This window comes from Cervus canadensis, chromosome 3 (assembly GCF_019320065.1).
Source record: "Cervus canadensis isolate Bull #8, Minnesota chromosome 3, ASM1932006v1, whole genome shotgun sequence".
Lineage (NCBI taxonomy): Eukaryota > Metazoa > Chordata > Mammalia > Artiodactyla > Cervidae > Cervus > Cervus canadensis.
In genome coordinates this window covers 103,688,138-103,707,787 of record NC_057388.1, presented here as the reverse complement: position 1 = coordinate 103,707,787, position 19,650 = coordinate 103,688,138, and the positions used below count along the sequence as shown (strand labels likewise).

Here is a 19,650-nt window from a genome sequence, read left to right as displayed (position 1 = left end):
CAAAGAAACCAAATCTAGTTCACATTAGGCTGGTCTGTCATAGCTAGTCAGGATCCCTCCATCCCACCAATACTCTCACCCCGACTTACCCCTCACCTTCCTTCCCTGGACACTCCACCCAAAGAAGACAAACCAGGCTCTGGACAGTGGTCTGGGCTATCTCAGCAGCTTCTTCTTCCACAGGCACCTTGGCCTTGAGCACTCCAATGGCCATGAGGCCGAACAGGTCTCCAGAGGAGAGCACTGAGGGAGATGCCAAGAGAACAGAGTGGAAGCCCACGGTGAGAGGTGGAGGTGGCAAAGCTGGGCTCTAAGCCAGCTCTATAGGACGGACATGGCGCTGGTCCGTGAAGCACCACAGACTGCTTGCCTGGGCAGCTGAGTGAACGTCTCTGTGACCATACACAGGATGGGCATGCCTGGTCCTGTCTGAGACGGTGGGGAGGAGTGGGACAAAATAGGACACTAGATCCGTCAACTGCTTTGTGTCCAGAGAGAGTTAGGAAAATGCCCAGTGTTTGTTCAGTTAAGCAGGACACAGTCAGGAAGGAAAGTCTTCATCTCTGTCTCACAGAGACCATCCAGTAGCTTCAGGCTACTCCTTGCACAAAAGGTGGAGGAGAAGGCCCAGCTCTAAGGTCTGACTTAGATTAGTAAATCACTGATGAAATCTATTATTTTCCTTAGGCCAAAGATGCTTTCAAAGACATCTCCGTATACTTCTCCAAGGAAGAATGGGAAGAGATGGGAGAATGGGAAAAAATCCATTATAGGAATGTGAAAAGGAACTATGAAGTGCTGATTGCTATAGGTAACAGGAAGTGCTGGGTGCCTGTGAGCCTGGGAAACATGAAACAGGTCTTCACCCTCAGTGTTCACTTGGCCTGCTCTTAGGTGGCTTCATCTGCTCACAGTTCCCTTTTTTGTGGAGACTAAACTGCAGGAAATGTTTACAGTTCTGTACCAGAGGGAGGTTGACTCTGCAGTGCAGAGCTCACCTCTTGCCTTGTTCTAGATTCCCCCAGCCCATCCTACTGATTTCCCTGGCTTTGTGACACTTTCCATTGCTTCTGTGTTTTGTTCCTCCTTCTTAGGACAAATATTTTGCTTCTTTCCAGGTTTCAGAGCCACTCGACCAACTTTCATGCATCACCGCAGGCAGGTCATCAAACCCCAGGTAGATGACACTGAGGATTCTGATGAAGAATGGACACCAAAGCAGCAAGGTGAGGGGCCAGGAGGATTTAGAGGTGTCTTTCTGAAACCAGCCTGGGCTTAGGTCTCAACTACATCTCAGCCATTAGCAAAGAAAACATAATTTTCAGCGTTCCAAAGTGGTTGTGGCTGAATATTGACATCAGCCTGAATGAAGATGAATGTATAAGTTTTCCAGTGTAATTCTCAAAAGTTTTATGTTTAAAATTTATAATTCTTTTTAAAAAGAATTATTTTTGCTAAACATTCTTAGTGAAAGGCAGTTAAAGAAACCTTAGAAATAAATTCACCAAAGAGATTTAATACTAATCTCATAATTGGTTATTGGATTAAATCTCTTACAAGAGGAAATGATTAACATATTATGTCAAGATACATTATTTATGTATGTATATAAAACAACACATGATCTTGTTACCCTAAGGTGAAACTAATTCTTTGTTTTAATTCTGGGAAAGGGTTTGAGAGAACTATTTATTCTCCCTGATCTTTCCCACATTTCACTGACCAGAAACAGCATCAAGTAAATAAAATGAAGTACACTCATTATAAAATAGAAGTGAGCAGCTCACTTCCTCTTCTAACTGCTCAGACAGTTTAGACGAGTTAATATTCTAGATTGGAGAAAACAGTTTAGATAGTTCTATGATTCTCCATCTATGAATTTCTGTTCTCCCAAATTTTTAAAAATTATTTATTTATTTTTGGCTGCACTGGGTCTTTGTTGCTGTGCACAGGCTTTCTCTGGTTGCGGTGAGTGGCTTCTCATTGCAGAGCACATGCAGGCTCATTAGTTTGTGACACACAGGCTTAGTTGCCCCGCAGAAAGTGGAATCTTCCTGGACCAGCAATCGAACCTGTGTCCTCTGCATCGGCAGGCAGATTCTCATCCACTGTGCCACCAGGGAAGTCCCTCTGTTCCCTTAGGTTATTAAAACTAGTGAAAGGGACATGAAAACAAACATTTGGTTGTCTGCAAAGGTTTCTACATGAAGAGAGATTCTTCATAGGGAATATATATATGTCACGTTTCACCATACCTCTGCACATCTTAATTTACCTTCTTAACAATTTCTGAGTGTATGGTACACTCTTGCTAACTATGTACACATTAGTGTTAGTGGCCATAGTGTTCATCACTCCATCGTGTCCAAGTCTTTGCGTACCCATGGACTGTAGCCTGCCAGGCTCCTCTGCCCATGGGATTCTCCAGGCAAGAATACTGGAGTGGGTTGCCATTTCTTGCTCCAGGTGATCTTCCCAATCCAGGGATCAAAGCTGCGTCTGTTGCATCTCCTGCATTACAGGCAATTCTTTACCACTGAGCCACCGGGCATATATATACACATTGCTCTACAACAAATCTGTAGAACTTTTCCATCTTGCGTGACTGAAGCCCTAACCCACTGAGTAACAATTCTCCAATCCTTCCTCCTCATAGCCCTTGGCAACCACGATTATATTTTCTGTTTTCATGGATTTGATTAATTTAGATACCTCATAGAAGTGGAATCAGGCAATATTTGTCTTTTTTGGATTGGTTCATTTCACTTAGCATATCATCAAGACCCATCCCTGATGTAGCATAGGACAGAATTCTTTTTTAAGGCTTAAAAACATTCCATTGTGTGCATGTGTACATAACAGATATAAGATATATCTTATATATAATTTTTATCTGTTTATCCACCAAAGAGCATTTAGATTGCTTCCACATCTTGCCAACTGGGAATAATGCTGCAATGACCATAGATGTGCACACTATTTATTCAAGATCTTGCTTTCAATTTTTTATGGAAATATACTCTTGAGTTGGATTGCTAGATCATACAGCTGAGGAAACTCCATACTGTTTTCTATAAAGCTTGCAACATTTTACATTTCCAACAATAGTGTATAAGGGTTCCAATTTCTCCATATCCTTACCAAACTTGCTATTATCTTCTTATTCATATTGCTTATCAAAGAAGGTTTCAATTTGTATTTCCCTATTAATTAGTAATATTGATCATCTTTTCATATGTTTGTTGGCCATTTGTGTATCTTCTTTGGAGAAATGTCTATTGAATTCCTTTTTCCACTATGTTAGTCAGCTCAGACTGCCATAGCAAAACAGATTGCATTCCTTAAACCACAGAAATTTGTTTTCTTACAATGCTGGAGCATGGAAGTTTGATATCAGAGTGCCATCGTGGTCAATCAGGTTCTCTTCCTGACTTACAGGTAGGCTTCATATTGGTGTATGTTTATTAACCCATTATCAGATACATATTTTACAAACATTTTCTACTGTCCTGTAGGTGGCCTTTTCAACTCTGTTCACTGTGTCGTTTGCTGCACAGAGGTTTTAAGATTAATGCAATCTCATTTGTCTATTTTTACTTTGTTACTAATACTTATGCGCTTGGTACCATATCTGAGAAATCATTGCTGATTCAGTGTCGTGAAGCTTCACCTTTGTTTTCCTCTAAGAGTCTTATCAAGTCTTGCATTTAGGTCTTTAATCCATCCTGAGTTGATTTTTCTTCATGATGTAACATCTTCGTTATTTTGCATATGGATATTTTGTTTCCCCAGCACCATTCCTTATAGGGATTAAACTTTCCCCGTTGTCTTGACACTCTTGATGAAGATCATTAGACCATGTATACAGGAGTGTATTTCTGTTTATTTCTGGCTGTCTATTCTGTTCCATTGATTGGCATGTCTGACTTTATGCCAACGGGCTTCCTCAGTGGCTCAGCAGTTGAAGAACCTGCCTTCAATGCAGGAGACACAGAAGATGCAGGTTCAATCCATGTGTTAAGAATATCCCCTGGAGAAGGAAATGGCAACCCCATCCAGTATTCTTGCCTGTGAAATCCCCTGGACAGAGGAGCCTGGTGGGCTACAGTCCAAAAGGTCACAAAGAGTCAAGACGACTCAGTGACTAAGCACACACTTTATGCCAAAACTACACTCTTTTGGTTCCTGTACCTTTGTAATATGTTCTGAAATCAGAGACCTACAGCTTTGCTGTTGTTTCTAAGATTGTTTTGCCTATTTGGGGTCCCCTGAGATTTGGTATTAACTGTAGGATGGATTTTCTGTATCAGAAAAAAATTCCATTGGGATTTTAATAGGAATTGCATTGAATCTTTAAATTGCTTTGGGTAGTATGAACAGCTTAATAATATTAAGTCTCCAAATCCATAAACATGAGACGCCTTTCTATTTACTTATGTCAGATTCCTTTCAGCAATACTTTGTAGTTTTCAATGTATAAGTCTTTCATCTCCTTAAGTTTACTCCCAATTATTTCATTCTTTTTGATGCTATTATAAATAAGATTATTGGGACTTCTCTGGGGGTCCAGAGGCTAAGACTCCACACTCCCAATGCAGAGAAATTGGGTTCAGTCCCTGGTCAGGGAACTAGATCCCACATGCCGCAACAAAGACCTGGCACAAATAAATAAATAAAAATAAATTATTTTTAATTTAAATTTAGATCTTGACTATAGCTTTAAAAAATAAAAAATAATTAAGATTGTTTTATTATTTTCCTTTTTGGAATGGTCATTGTTAATGAATGGAAAGATATTTGAATGCTGATTTTGTACTGTGCAACTTTCTGTACGGGTTTTTTTGTGTGTGGGTGGAATTTTAAAGATTTTTCTGTACGTAAAGTCATGTCCTCTGTGAACAGACATAATTTTACTTCTTTCTTTCCAAATGGAAGCCTTTTGTTTCCTTTTCTAACCTAATGCCCTGGCTAGGACTTCTAACATTATGGTGAATAGAAGTGTTGAGAATGGGCACCCTTGCCTCTTTATGGATCTTAGAGAAGTTTTCAGCTTTTCACCGAAGACTATGATGTTAGAGGTAGACTTTTCATATATGACACTTATTATATTGAAGTCACTTCCTTCTGTTTCTAGTTTGTTGAGTACTTTTGTCATGAAAGGCTAGTAAATTTATTAGATACTTTATGGGCATCAGATGAGGCACAGATGAAGTTTCATATTTCTTTTTAATTCTAAGAAAGTTATGTAATGCTCCCAGTGGAAGCATAGGAGTTGATGATACAGAAATCATTTCCAATTCCTCCTTTGATAATCCTTGTCCTTGTCACTCTCTGGCTCAGAATTATGTGTCCTTAATTAGAATGCCCAGAGTTTGGAAATATTTACCAACCAAAACACTGATTCTCATCATTTTTTAGGTATACCTTCTTCGATGGCTTTCAGAGTGGAGCACAGTAAACACCAGAAGGTGAGTATTTCCCAAATCCTGTTGCAAAAATATCCTCCTCATGGATCCAGTCACAGGTGAGAATAGGAGAAAACACAGAGATCCTGGAGAAGGCTGCCTTCCTGTCCTGGATCTTTAGCACACTGTCTGATATCATCACCACCTTTATAGTTAGTAAGAACAACGACCATAGTATCCTGTTCTATTGTTACATTATTTTCACAATATTTCAGACTTTAAGCATTTTATGTGAATAAACTTAGTTAAACCTTAAAACAATCCTACAGTACCTGTAAGTAGGTATATAACTATCACCATTATAGATCACAAAACTGAGGTAAAAAAAAAAAAAAATGATTGACTATATCCCCGAGATCACAGTATCACTGGTAGTGCAGTCTAATCGAAAGCACTTTTTCTAAACTCCTTACAAGATGATTAAAGCTTCCATAGTTCTATGAAGTTTATTCATACATCTTTATATCATTCATCTGAGAGATGTTTTCAACCTCAGTTCTTTTGTGCTATGCTAGGGAGGGATATGCTAAGACATCTGATTAAGAGAAGCTTAAGGACATGTTGGGCAGTTTTTAGAGCGGATGGCCCAGAAGCTTAAGGACGTGCTGGGCAGTTTGTAGAGAGGATGGTCCAGGATGAAGAAGCTTAAGGACATGCTGGGCAGTGTGTAAAGTGGACAGTCCAGGATGAAGAAGGCGACAGGATCCCTACCTCAGAGCCTCCCACTCCAATAAGAGGAAGCAACTCGCAACCCTGACAAGCCTCAGGTTTATGACTGAAAAGCAACAAATAAGAAATTAGCTGAAGGACTTCCCATAGATTACCCACTTTTGAGTAGAAACCCATCATCTGGGCATCATTTCAAATGCTCATTCTTGCAGGAGGGAGTAACAGCTCCTTCCTCTGAGCTCTAATTCGGCAACTCTCCTGTTTGGAATCATGTGTTTAGCCTAACCCTGTGTTGTGAGCTTTGAGAGCCTAGCCCATACCCATTAATTCTCAAAAGCCCAGGCCCAGCTCAAAGCCCCTGAGGGACCCCTGAATGTTTTGTGAATGAGTGACTCCACATTTAAACATTCATCTAGGAGTAGGAAGGTCAAATAGTGCTGAAGATAGTATCTGTGAGCTAGACTTCAAATATACATGCAGTTGAAGGGATAAATTGATGGCAGGGATGTACACTCACATTCATACTATATTAAATAGCTCACACAACAATTTGTTGAAATGTTATTAAATTTCATGTCCACTGTAACATTTAGAATTAGCATGTATACCAATTTATGGATCAGGAAACTGAGGAGAACCAGCTAGTCATACAGCCTTGTTCTAGCAGAATTGATGAGACCAGCTACTTTAATTCCAAACATTGTCTCTAAGAGGACATGGCAACCTTCAACTTTCATCTCATTTTCTTTATTGTCTAAATGTGTTTCTGCCGATTTTTTATTGTCTAAATGTGTTCTGTCTTTTCTCATCTCAATCTCACTGCTTTGTCACCTTATTTTCCAGATGTGTTTTGTCCCCTCTGTAATTTTCCATACTTCCTCGTCCATCAAAGGACCACTAATTAACAGAAAACCCCCTGGATTTCTCTATGAGCCCTTACCCTCTTCTTTCCCTGACCTCCAGCTATTATCCCTGCCTTGCTCTCACTTTTATGCAGAAAGTTGCAGGGAAAGAACCTTAAGATATGAATTCTAGTTTTGATTTATTACCCACTTAGGTCCTTATTTTACACTCCAGTGTTCAGACCACACCTCCACCAGGTATTTCCAAGAATTGTCAAAGTATTAACTAAAGTAATGCATGTGAAAACACTTCATAAAGTCCTAAAGAACTAAAGAAATGCATGTTGTCTTTTACTCACATGGAAGAGAATGTCCAGGGCACCATTAAGTAAGGAATCTAGTTTGAAGGAATTGCCAGGAGCAGCAAAATTGCTGAAGACAAGTGGCTCCAAGCAGGCTCAGAAACCAGTGCCCCATCACAGAAAAGCAAGGACCCCTGGACAGCACCCCAGACAAAACGTCGGTAAGGGAAATTTTGGGGAGTTCCTCTAATTAGTTCCTCTAATCCCTGTAGAAAAACTAATAAGCATGGTCTAGGTGTGTGGCATGGACTTTGGGTAGGCGGGAGTTTAAGCTGGACTGATCTGAGACATGAAGTTAGTACTGGGGCCTTGGGAAAATCTTATACATTTTCTGAGGTCCTGATTGCTATCTGTAAAGTGAAGATAAGGATACATAATTCATACAGTGCTTGAAAGCTTTACATTAAATGTAAAAGTCTGACACCTACAAGTAGTTCAATAAATCCAACTGTGATAAGAGGAACCATGCTTTCTTAGTGTTTATGCCCAGACCTCTGCTCAATGCCTTACTTGTCATGTGCCCTTAACATATATTTTCTGAGTAGATGTGTCGGTGAACTATTTCCTAAGTAAGAAGGTTGTGAAGTTAAACCTACTAACGGGAAGTGCAGGAAGCTATCACTGAACTGGGCATCTGTGGTCAGTGTGGAGCCTCAGTCTCCTGAACCAGTAGTTAAAGGGAAACGAAAAAAAGTATAGAGAAGGGACTTCCTGGGAGTTAAGTGGTTAAGACTCCACGCTTCCACCACAGGAGGAGTGGGTTCCATTCCTAGTCTGGGAACTAACATCCCACAAGCCATGCAGTGTGCCAAGAAATAAATAATGTAACATTAAAACATAAAATTACAAAAGTAAAAGTTTGAAAAATACATGTAAGAAAGTTTTAACAAACAGTATAGATGGACAGGTAGGAGATCTGACACTTTTTGATAAAACAGGGACTAATTCTCCAGACCCCATCAGCCTTGCTAGCTTCTGTTCTCCATCTTAGAACTCAGAAGAAAGGAGACTGGAGTGAAGAGGTACAGTCTACATGAAAAAAAGGGCCACATGTACCAAGAGGTCATTGAGCCCCAGAATGACGACTACCTCTGTGAGGGACCCCACTGGCCCACTCACGGAGAAGGGGCTATGAGGTCTTGGTCCACTAACCTCACCTCACCATTTGGTCCCCCAGCCATCCCCTTCCTCTATGACTTGGGGTGCAGGATCGAGGCCAAATGCCATGAATGCCCCAGTTCTTTCTGAAGGTCGTTATGACCAGCAACTTCACTATACCTCCTCTCATCCCTGTTCTCACCTCCAGATTGTGAGGAGTGTCAGAACTTCTTCATCGACAGCTGTGCTGCCCATGGGCCCCCAACCTTTGTAAAGGACTGTGCAGTGGAAAAGGGGCATGCCAATCGCTCAGCCCTCACTCTGCCCCCTGGGTTAAGCATCAGACTGTCGGGCATCCCTGACACTGGGCTTGGAGTTTGGAACGGGGCATCCGATCTGCCGCTGGGCCTGCATTTTGGCCCCTATGAGGGCCAGATCACTGACGATGAAGAGGCCGCCAAAAGTGGATACGCCTGGCTGGTGAGAAGCACCCGTTTCCCTGTCCTCTGGCCTCTAATCGCTTCTATGTGGTGGGGGGGTACTTCATGTCTACATGCAAGGACACAGATGGTGATAACATGGTCAGCAATGACACAGTCAGCCCTGTGTACTGTGTGCCCTGGGCGTGAACACAGAACTTCCATCTAAAGTTCAGAGGAGAGGTGGGACCACAGTGTACAGACACTCAGGACCTCTATCTAAAGGTCAGAGGAGAGGTGGGACCACAGTGTACAGACACTCAGGACCTCTATCTAAAGATCAGAGGAGAGGTGGGAACACAGTGTACAGATACTCAGGACCTCTATCCAAAGGTCAGAGGAGAGGTGGGACCACAGTGTACAGATACTCAGGACCTCTATATAAAGATCAGAAGAGAGGTGGGAACACAGTGTACAGACACTCAGGACCTCTATCCAAAGGTCAGAGGAGAGGTGGGACCACAGTGTACAGACACTCAGGACCTCTATCCAAAGGTCAGAGGAGAGGTGGGACACAGTGTACAGACACTCAGGACCTCTATCTAAAGGTCAGAGGAGAGGTGGGAACACCTTGGTACACACTCACAGGACCTCTATCTAAAGGTCAGAGGAGAGGTAGGAACACAGTGTACAGACACTCAGGACCTCTATCTAAAGGTCAGAGGAGAGGTGGGAACACAGTGTACACACACGGAGGACTTCCATCTAAAGGTCAGAGGAGAGGTGGGAGTACAGTGTACAGACACACAGGACCTCTATCTAAAGGTCAGAGGAGAGGTGGGAACACTGTGGTACAGGCACACAGAAGTGACTCCTCCCTTGCGGAGCCCTTGCCTTCAATGAACCAAGAGACTCAGACTTGGAATGATGAGTAAGGAGCTTACCGTGTGGTCTGACTGGCAGTTGAATCCATGCAGGCTGAAAAGCACCAATGACTACAGAGGGAAATAGCTCTTCTCTTGCTTCCTACCAATAAAAAAGAAAAGAAAGAGGAAAGCTTGTAACTATTTTTCTGACACTCAGATCACCAAAGGGAGAAACTGCTACAAGTATGTGGATGGAAAGGACACGTCTTGGGCCAACTGGATGAGGTGAGTGCAATGAGTCTGCAGTGTGTAGACATTGATACTCCCTCAATCCCATGCCCCTTTCCTTCTCAAACCAGCTCCCTCAACAGCTTTCACATCTTCTTTCCTCTTTTCCCTCCATATCATGCTCTTTCATTTCAAAAGACACTAGAAAGAAGGAAATAAAAATATGGCATGTGCCATCAAGATAGAAGTCTACATGCTGAACAAAACTGGTGAACTTGAAAACAACTTGAGGAGTCTAGATTCACCAGGGACACTTTAACTCACTTAATGGACACTTACCAGGCACTTTATGTTTCAGTTTAGACAGTGAACTTCATTACTGAAGCAGATCACACAACCCATGTCCTTTTGGAGAACATACTGCAAACAGACATTAGCCTATTGATTTTAGGAACAGTAACCTTATTTTTTCTATCTTTGAGTAACTACACAGTGCCAGGATAACCTAATACAGGAGACCTTGACTCCACGTGGGCAACAACCTCCTCAGGCTTGGTTCCAGTGAGAAGTGGGCCCTGAGACCTCAGAAGGAATGGGGAACAGGATGGCCCTGAGCAGGGCCGTTCTCTGAGGGCCTCTCCTTTCATCAGGGCAGGCAGACAGTGAACAAATTATTACTGTTCCGTGTCTCAAGCTATATCAGAGCTCTCTCTAATTTTCTGTGGGAGGGGGTAGGCAAGCGAATAGGACACTGGATACACGTGGGGAGATGGGAGAAAGCCTCAGGAGAGAAGGCAGGCTGGGGTGAGTGCTGAGGGCTGCGTGCTAGCCAAGGAGCACCAAGTCCTGTGGATGAAAGAGAACTTAATTCAGAGTTTAGAGGAGCTGGAGGTCACCAGCCTCACGGACAGTCCAGGTGGAGATGAGTCTGGAACTGGGCTCTGGAAAATGGCTAATTAGGTAAGGAGAGAAAAGCATGGGAATTCACATGGCCTGGTCGAAGGTGTGAACAGAAGGTCCACATGAGGGGCAGCCTCAGAGGCAGAAGGCAAGGAGGTGGGCATGGTTGGAGAGTGGAAGGCACTCATCACCTGAGGTTTCTTTCCCTTTCCCGGCCTCGACCCCAGGTATGTGAACTGTGCCCGGGACGACGAGGAGCAGAACCTGGTGGCCTTCCAGTATCACGGGCAGATCTTCTACCGAACCTGCCAGGTGATCAGACTGGGCTGTGAGCTGCTGGTCTGGTATGGGGACGAGTATGGCCAGGACCTTGGCATCAAGTGGAACAGCAGGGGGAAGAGTGAGCTTGCGACTGGGAGAGGTGAGTGTCACCACTCTTCCAGCACCCCACCCCATCCTGGGAGCCTCCATGGTCTGATTTCGAAGCAGAGTACAATCCAGTCCAAAGTCAGTTGAGTTGCAATTAAAATGCCTCAGAATTTGATTCTTTTCATATGATTGTTAGGAAAAATTTTTATATTAAAAATGTTAGTTCTAATTTTTAATATTTCATGCAAAATAATATGTAACATCACCTTCTGCTGAAAGGCTTAGAGCAAAAAGCGACTTTTGTATCACCTACCACTTCTCTGCCCTTTACTGTTTCTTCCTCATTTCCTCCCATTTCTAAGTGACACATGTACAGTGATGTGCATTCAGTTACTGTTCCAGTTTATTGTCATGTGAGCTCATGCTCTGTGCCAGACGGGGCTCCACGCACCAAAACAGACAGGACCACTGCCCTGGGGCAGCAGGGGCTTCATACCAAACAGGGGCTGGTGCTCTGAGGAAAACCAGCGCAGGGAACGTGCCTCGGGTCAGCGTAAGCAGAGGGTGGGGTGTGGTGCGGGATGGTGCGGCAGGGTCTCTGCAGAGATAACACCTGCGGGGAAGGATTCCAGGCAGGGGAGCAGCCAGTGCCACAGCCCCGGGGTCGGGAAGAGAGGCCATGCCAGGGGTCGCGGGAGGAAGCACAGAGGGAGAGTAAGGAGGCTGGATGGGACACGGAAGCCTCAGGGCCTGTGTCCACATGCAGGCCCCAGGGGTCTTCCTGGATGACACAGAACAACCGTGAGGCTTTCAGCTGCAAGCAGCATGTTCTCTGTTCTGTGACGATGCTTTGGTTCATTTTTGGGAAGAGACAGCAGTGGGGAGTCCCTTCAGGGGTCAGTTCATTGCCAGACATGAGGGGAGAGTGGGCTGGCTAAAGATGTTGGGAGTGAGGGTGTGAAGAGTCTGGCTGGAGATGTATTTTTAAACAGGGCTTCCTAGTGCATGTTAAATGGACTAAGCCTGAATGAAATAAATCATGTATGAACACTGATGAGGCTTTAGAAAGGACATGCCTTTATTTTCTGATTTACGGGAAACTGAGAGAGGAGCAATTTGTGAACCAATTGGGGCAGCAGGAGCCAGAGACCTGTAGTCAGTGGGACCTGGGCCGCTCGGTCTCATCCAGTCTCAAACCCACTTCCTGCAGAGATCGGCACAAAGGCTGCTCTTTGAACAAGGAGTCACAAAGTCAGCTTTACTCACACCTGCTCTAACCACCCCCCTGTGCTGCCTCCCATATGCAGAAAGCTCTAGGCCAGGTGCCCCTAACTTAATAGACCCTTTCCCCTCACAGAGAGCCATTTAGGAGAATCCATTTAAGTCATCAACTCTTATCTCTCAGTAGGGTAAAACACCTGTGGCCACTGTGACGTGATTTTTCCGATAATTACACGCAGGGAAAGTCCATGCAGATCCATCTCTATCACGAGAGACACTGCCTCTGATGCTGCTAGAAGGGCCCTATCTGGGTGATATGTAGAAAAGGCCCTTGACACCAGCTTCCTGGATTTCTGTAGATGTAGAGAATAAGAGTGGAATGGAAAAGTGGACCATAAAGACACACTCGATGGGAGACAAATCCTGCCCTGTCAACACTTAGATGATTAGTGGGGCAGGCCTGACCATGGCAAACCAGCTACCTGACCAAAAGCTTCCTCTCTCAGCAGAACCAAAGCCCAAGATCCACCCATGTGCCTCCTGCTCTCTGGCCTTCTCCAGTCAGAAATTCCTCAGCCAACACACCCAATGCAGTCACCCCTCTCAGACCCTCCTGAGACCATCTGAAAGAGACCTCCTCCAACCAGAGGATCCCTGCCCAGGCAATCAAAATCAGCGATATTCCAATCCACACAGCCCGAGCGACAAACCTGAGGGTCAGGAGGCCAAGGACAGGCCCCAACAATTGCTGAAAAGCATAAGGCTGAAGAGGATTTCAAGGGCCTCTTCCTACTCACCCAGAGGACAAATGGGGGGTTCTGGGGTGCATGAGAGAATGAAAGACGAGCCCAGCACAAGCCAGAAACTGAATCCAGAGGACACAGGCACATTGCTCACGGGGGCAGGGGTCTCAGGGATTATGAGAGTCACGTACGGAGAGTGTGGGCAAGGCTCTAAGGACAGGCCAAGTCTCACCACACACGAGAGGACACACACAGGGGAGAAGCCCTATGTTTGCGGGGAGTGTGGGCAAAGCTTCCATCATGGGTCAAATTTCATCACACACTAGAGGACACACACAGGGGAGAAGCCCTATGTTTGTGGGGAGTGTGGGCAAAGCTTCTGTCAGAAGTCAGCCCTCATCAGACACCAGAGGGCACACACAGAGGAGAAGCCCTATGTTTGCAGGGAGTGTGGGCGAAGTTTCAGTCAGAAGTCAGATTTCATCACACACCAGAGGACACACACAGGGGAGAAGCCATATGTTTGTGGGGAATGTGGGCAAAGCTTCAGTCAGAAGTCAGATTTCATCAGACACCAGAGGACACACACAGGGGAGAAGCCCTATGTTTGCAGGGAGTGTGGGCGAAGCCTCAGTCGGAAATCCATCCTCATCAGACACCAGAGGACACACACAGGGGAGAAGACCTATGTTTGCAGGGAGTGTGGGCAAAGCTTCAGTCAGAAGTCCCTCCTCATCACACACCAGAGGACACACACAGGGCAGAAGCCCTATATTTGCGGGAGTGTGAGTGAGTCATGACCAACAAACCACATTTTAGCCACAAGAGGATTACTGCAGCCACCCCATGCCTCAGCTCTAAGGGGGCCTCAGAGGAGGTCTGTGACCCGTTACTGTCCCCAAGAGTATGAGGAGAGACTTCCCAGGTGGTCCAAGGGTCAAGACTCCAATGCAGAGACCCACGTTCAATACCTGATTGGGGAACTAGCTCCCACATGCTGCAACTAAGACATAGCACAGCCAAATAAATAAATATATAATAAATATTTTAAAGAAAGAGTGTGATAAGCACACACTTACTTGTTAAATAGACCTTCCACTTTCATGACAGGAGAGGAGGTAGATAAACAGCAGAGGGTTTCTTAAGTGTTCTGAAGATGTTCGTGCCAATTGCCTTCATGGGTTTTGTACTCCTCTTCTAATAAATTTTGTCTCCAAACAAATCTGAAGCCCAGACTATGCACCCATTCCACCCTTATTACTGACAGCAGTGGGGTCCAGTGGTAGATGAACACTTCAGAAGGCATAATTCTGGAGCCAACTCAGTTAGGTCACTGGATAGTCAGTTCCTGAGTCCAGGGAGAGGAATCTAGGGTTTGAGACAGACTCACTGGGGAAAGGGATTCCCCGGCCTCCTGGGGAGTGTGGCTTCTCCTTATAGACCTCGACTGTCCTTTGGCCTCTCCTGGTGGCCCTCTGGTTCCCTCTGACTTCTGTAGCCTCAAAGGTGAAGGCCATGTGCACGTGTGTGTGTGTGTGCGTGCACGCCTGGCTCAGCATGGGCTATCTGGTCTCTGCCGCTCCCTCAGGGTCATCACAGCATCTGGACTCCAGATTCGACCACAGAGGTCCAGTTCTCAGCCCTGCCCTCAGCAGCTGCGTGAGCTGGGGCAAGATGCTCAAGCTCTCTGTGTCTCTATTCTCATCTGTGATACGGGGTGGGAGCACCAGCATTTTGGTGTGATGCATAAGCACAGGCGGAATCTGGCAGAGGCTGGCTGAGAACGCAAGCCCCACCATTGCTGTCCTTTGTGTTTTTTTCTTCAATCTTTTTTTTATTTTTTAATAGAAGGATAATTGCTTTACAGAATTTGTTTTCTGCATGTCCTCCAGCCCCCACACCTTCCAGGTCTTCAGAGCTAGATGAGAAAGGGGCTGTTTAGGCACTGGGCTGCCCTGATGAGGGGGTGTGAGATCTGGGGTGCTAAGGGAGGGCGACCTCCCTTCCCAGCCGAGCCATTCCTGCTGAGTTGGGCAGCCCCACGGCCCCTCCACAGACAGGAAGTGCCCACAGTCGTCACCCTTGCCGAGAACAGAGCCTGGAGCCGCGTTTGCAGGAAATCCCCGTTCGGCCCCAAACCCACCCCCACACAGAGGGTCCTTGAAGCCCACACCACGGCTTCTCTATGCATGGGCCTGGTACCTGTGCCCGTGCACTCTGGTCAACGCTGTCACGACCTTGAAATTGTTAACCATGGAATAGTTCGTCCTTACACTTCCCTTTCATGAGTGAAGTCTGATGGGCCCCGGGGTGAGCTGTGAGCAGAGCAGATGCTCACACAGCACAGGTCCCAGGGTGGCCAGGCTGCACGAGGGGACAAAGTGGACACAAAGCACCCCCCACCCTGGGTGAGTGAGGGTGGGGACAGCACCAGGAAGCCACACTTGCTCAGACCCAGAACTGAGCTCCGACACAGAGTGGGGCAATGGGGTTCTTAAGGTCGACCACACCCTCCCCTCTGTGAATGACCTCTGCCCTGGCCTGATCCTTCCAGAAGGGGTTCAGGAGGCTGAAGTCCGCCCGGCCACCAGAAGACACCAAGGGGAGAGTGGGCCATGGGGAGGGGGGCGGAGTATGCAAACTCCAGGACTTGGGCAATGGCCCTCAGTTCCCTTTGTGTGCCAGGCTTGTGAAGCGTCTCTACATGAATCGTGTCAGTAATAACCACCCACTATTATTTTCCTGTTTCTGTCATGCTTTCTTAAAGGAACGTGTTTGTCTGTGGCTTGGTTTCCCTACAGGAAGGGAAGCCACGTAAATTCCCCATCTTCTGTGGCTTCAGGCCAGGGCCACGGGAGGGAGAGTTAGGGGTGGTGCAGGCAGAGGGGCTTCAGCTGAAAAACAGTGGGGACCCAGAAACCTGCAGGGGCTTCTCACCTGTACCTCCCACCAGAGCTGGGCCTGGAATCCCCTGGAAGGCTGAGCAGGTCAAAGCTTCTCCCTCCCCTCCCCTCAAAAAGCTGACTCCTGGGGCCAGCCCACAACACCCCCAAATCCCCCATCACCCACAGCCCCACACAGGCCCTCCCTCACAGAAGTGGGATGACCTGGATGGTGGCACACATGGTATGTGACCCCAGAGCTGGGGGTCTCAGTTGACCTTGAGCAAGGAGGCTGGTGCTTTACACAGTCTCCCAGCCCAGGGAGCTGCCAGCAGTCACAAGCCATGATCTGAAGCGGAGCTGGGAGATGGGGAGTGGGGATGCAAGCTGTCTGAGGTCCCATCCTGTCCCCACGACAGCGGTCAGGCCCCACCTGACACTGGGACTGCCCTGCACGGGCACACAGGACACCAGCAGTCACGGGATGGACAGCCAGCTGCCTCCGCTGCACGCTCCACCCTGACCACAGCAGCCCCACGGCTGTACCAGCCCTGCCTGCGCGCAGCTCTGCTTGACTGCCATGGCTCAGGGGCCCTGGGTTAGTCGGTGAGGGCAGAGCTCCAGAGGCCAAGCCTGTCTTCAGCCGCCAGGCCCACCCTGGTCACCAGACTCATGAGCCCAACTGGTGTCTGAAGCCTTTGGGAGAATGATGCCACAGACCCTGACCTCAGAGCTCAGACTCCTGAAAACTTACTAAACAGATTATTTTTAGTCTTTTTTTGAAGTGGAATGTTGGCAGGAAGGGGGAAGGGGAATGACTTCCTTCGTGGTGCTGTGGTTAAGAATCCACGTGCCAATGCAGGAGACACGGGTTCAATTCCTGATCTGGGAAGACCCCACGTGCCGTGGAGCAACTAAGTCCATTCACAACTACTGCAGCCCAAGAGCCTAGAGCCCATGCTTCCCAACCAGGGCAGCCACCACAGGGAGAAGTTCAGCACAGAAACGAGAGAGCAGTCCCCACGCCCTACAACCAGAGAAAAGCCCGCACATCAGCGAGGACCCAGCACAGCCAAAAATAAATAAATAATCTTTTTTAAAGTAGGAGGTTGCAGCATTCCCTGCTGGTCCAGAGGCTAAGACTCTGAGCTCCCAACACAGGGGGCCACGTTCAATCCCTGGTCAGGGCACTAGATCCCACATGCTGCAACTGAAGGCCCTGCATGCCACAGCTAAGACCCAGCGCAGCCGATTAAATGAATACTTAAAGATAGGAGTCTGTTCATCTGTCATCAAGAGAAAACTGCAACATTTTAGAGAAAGAAAAAAAAAAACCACAAAGATCTTATTTTGCAAGTTCTCATGGCTGATTGCAAAAAATTTCTCATAATATTCAGCTGTTTAAAAAAAAGAAATTTAGAAAATACAGAAACTAAAATCCACCCATAAATGTGTAGGGAACACCAATTACTGCAGCATCTGACCACCACACACAGGAATACATGTGCATCTTTTTCTTCTACAAAAGCTTTCAGCCTCTATCGCGCTCCCCACCAGCCTCTGCTCTGCTCACCAAGAAGACTGCGCTTTGGCCTCATGACCAGCGGGTTTCTGTTGAACTCAGGGAGGCGGAGGAGCAGGGCTGTGTGGCTGGGGGCATCTTCTGGCCCTCAGTGAGGAGAGAAGCACGAGTGCTCTGCCTCTGGGTCCAGTAACTGCAGGGGCCTCAGGGAAGCCTCCCGGGAAGAAGCCTCTAAAATGCCTTCCCTGCAGTCTCCACAGTTACAGCACGTCCCACGTCTCAGGATTCGGCTGTGAGTTAACAAATCTTCTCTTGTTGGATGGAAAAGTGTTTCCACAGAGAATCTGCCCAGATCTTGGCCTAATTTGGTTCTTTTGGGCGTGAAGTGTTTCCACAGAGGATATCTCTGGATCTCAGCCTCTGTTGGTACAGATTGAATAGACAGTACATTCAGGGCTCAGGGAAGTTAGTTCTCAAGCTCCCTGGGTTTAGGGCTACAGCGCTTCCTCACCTCCAACCCTTCCACGGTCATGGAGCCTTCTCTTCCAGAGGAAGGTGTTTGGCAACATCAGCCACAAAGACACATACTAAAGAGGAGAAAGGCCACGGCAGGCAGGGCTGGGTGTTCCTGGGTGAGCAGAGGGACCTTGGACACTCCATGCTGGACCCCTGCCCCACCGGCTTCTCCTCCTTCTTGCTGAGCATGCAGCTTTCACCTGCTGTGTGCCTGCCAGTGATGGGCTTCCAAGGCACAAAGCTGGGGTTGGCGATGGGGGAGCTGGATGCCAGGGAGCCTGAGACCCTGCAGCAGGTCAGTGCACTGTGGACGAGGGCTGGCCTCACTGAATGGTTAAGCCCTGTGTATTCAGGACAACCTCTCTGGACCCCAGGTGGAGGTGCTGCTGCCCCCAGTGCCCACCTGGGTCTCAGGAGGTGGAAGAGAGACCGGGTTGTCCTTCCCACCTCCTGCCCAGAGAATGACAAAGGCCAGTTCCCAAAAGTGGGAGCAGGGTGGGCAGAGTGAGTCTTGGGTCTCACAGGGTCCCTGTGAAGAAGGGTTTACTGCTGCCTGGATCCCTCTTGGCTGGTTCTCCTTCTGTGTTGTCTTCACATCAAATCACAAGGACGAGGCAGTCCAGGTGCCCACAGCATCACTCGCCCAGGTGCTGACAACCCTCCTTATTTATTATGGGCAGGGAGACAGGGTGGCTGGTGTGACGCTCCCCTGGACCAGAGAAGAGACCCCCTAGGCTGTGTCTCTTCTACTCCTGAGACACAGGTGGGCACTGGGGGCACAGCACCTCCACCTGGGGTCTGGAGAGTGTCCTGAATGGACAGGGCCTAACTGTCCAGTGTGGCTTCAGGGGGTATGGGCAAGAGGGGTACTAACTCCTTTTTAAATATTTCAGACAACCACTCACTTCCTTTTGGTTTTTGGTTTCAGATCTTTTTTATGTGATCCATTTTCAGAGTCTTTATTGAATTTTTTACAATATTGCTTCCATTTTATGTTTTGATTTTTTGATTGCAAGGCATGTGGGATTGTTACCAAGTCCAAGCTCACTCTGCTTTCCTCACAACAGGCCAATAAATCAGAGGCAAGGTGCTGAGGCAAGGAATACGACTTTACTTGGAAAGTCAGCAGACTGAGAAGATAGCAGACTAACATCTTGAAGAAACCATCTTGTCAGGGTCTGGATGCCAGTGTCTTTCATAGAACACAGAGCTGGGAGGTGAGGAAATAAAGTAAAAAGGCCATTAACCTGCCAAACATCTCCTGGAATGGCCAGCCTCGGAGGGAGATGTGTTACTTTCTCCCTTCCTGTAGCCATCCACAGGTGGACAGGTCCTGGATAAAGGCAGAGGGGTGGGGTTTCCTGAGGCAGGCCATTATGTATGGACAGTATCCCTGTAGCAAACAGACCAACAGGAAGCAAAAGTTAAAGTAAAACATTCAACATGGAGTCAGATTTTGTTCTTCCCTGTAACAATTCCCCAGTGTCAGTGTCCATTCCACAATCTTATGGGAAAAGGGGTGATGATTGTTCTAACTGCTCCACTAGT

General features: G+C 46.9%; 1 pseudogene; it reads left to right on the top strand.

The window, feature by feature from the left end:
- The first annotated feature begins 212 nt into the window (after nt 1-212).
- On the top strand, nt 213-18,836 carry LOC122437909 (annotated as a pseudogene).
- Nucleotides 18,837-19,650: the final 814 nt, after the last annotated feature.